The sequence below is a fragment of the Sinocyclocheilus anshuiensis genome, unplaced genomic scaffold (assembly GCF_001515605.1).
Source record: "Sinocyclocheilus anshuiensis isolate Anshui unplaced genomic scaffold, SAMN03320099.WGS_v1.1 scaffold2089, whole genome shotgun sequence".
NCBI classification, from domain to species: domain Eukaryota; kingdom Metazoa; phylum Chordata; class Actinopteri; order Cypriniformes; family Cyprinidae; genus Sinocyclocheilus; species Sinocyclocheilus anshuiensis.
The window spans coordinates 314,919-316,075 of record NW_015549564.1 but is presented as its reverse complement, the minus strand read 5'-3'; the positions used below and the strand labels follow the sequence as shown (position 1 = coordinate 316,075).

At 42.0% G+C, this 1,157-nt stretch overlaps 1 pseudogene; it reads right to left on the bottom strand.

The window, feature by feature from the left end:
- LOC107657221 (centrosomal protein of 128 kDa-like) overlaps positions 1-1,157 on the bottom strand; it is a 55,115-nt pseudogene that overhangs the window by 11,962 nt on the left and 41,996 nt on the right.

Here is a 1,157-nt window from a genome sequence, read left to right as displayed (position 1 = left end):
TCTTAGAAAAAAAAAAAAAAACAGAAACAGAGGTGACTTTGACTGGACACAGGAAATTGTGTTTAAGAGAGTTCTAGCGGTTTCTAATCCACCAGTCAAAAGTAGCACGTGGGAGAAATCCAGAGCCAAGTGTAATTACTGACGCTGTGTCCTATTGTCTGGCAAAATGCAGCTGGTTTTTTCTGAGCCCTATCCAGGGGATTGATGCATAATAGAGTCAGGATAGCAGGTGCCTCTGTGGCACTGCAGATGTTCCAGAACCCAGTGGGTAAGGTTTGAAAGCATGCAGACAAGCAGGGGTAAGATGGTGTGATTTCATGGCTACCACATGCAGGACAACTGATGTGCATGCAGGATTACATGGAGGTTATGGAAGTAAACCACCAACTACAGAGAAGATTGTGTGTGTGTGTGTGTGTGTGTGTGTGTGTGTACCTGGTATTCCCTACATTATGTCATGACCAAATGTCCACAAGGTCAAATATAGGGATGTAACGATCATGTTTGACGATAAATCATGATAAAATTCCCCACGGTTAGTATTACCGTTTCATCTTTTAATTATAATTAAAACTGTATTAGATTACCGCGATTGAACAACTCGCGATAAATAAATACCGTCCAGCATAGTTTTAAAGTCGGCATGAAACGGAAGTTGCGATTGTCTTTTCTTCTCTACTGTGACGTATATCCGAGTGAAACGGCATCAGAAATGAGAGGGTGGGACGTGATTTCGTCCTTCGGGAATTGATTGGATCGTTGGAAGGAGAGAGAGAGAGAGAGAAAGAGAGAGAGAGAGAAAGAGAGAGAGAAACTGCTTGAATGACTGAGCGTGTCCTCCATCAGGTTAAGTCATATTCATGAAAAAAATTAGTTTGCGATGTCCTAAGAGTAATGTTGTCGTAATATCCTAATATCTTTTCAATGTTTAGGGGTAACGTACTCCCTCATGACTGGTGTCAGTGCTATAAAGTGAAGCATCAGCTTCAGCTTTTCCCCCTGTCGTTTATCCCAGCATTTACCCCTCACGTCACTAGCTCCACCTTTGCGTCATAGCTCGTGACCGGAAGAAAAGATGAGTCATTTTGAGGGGGAGGGGAGGTTAACGTTTTTGATTAAAGATTACGAGGGCACATGAATTAAAAAAAAATAATGAG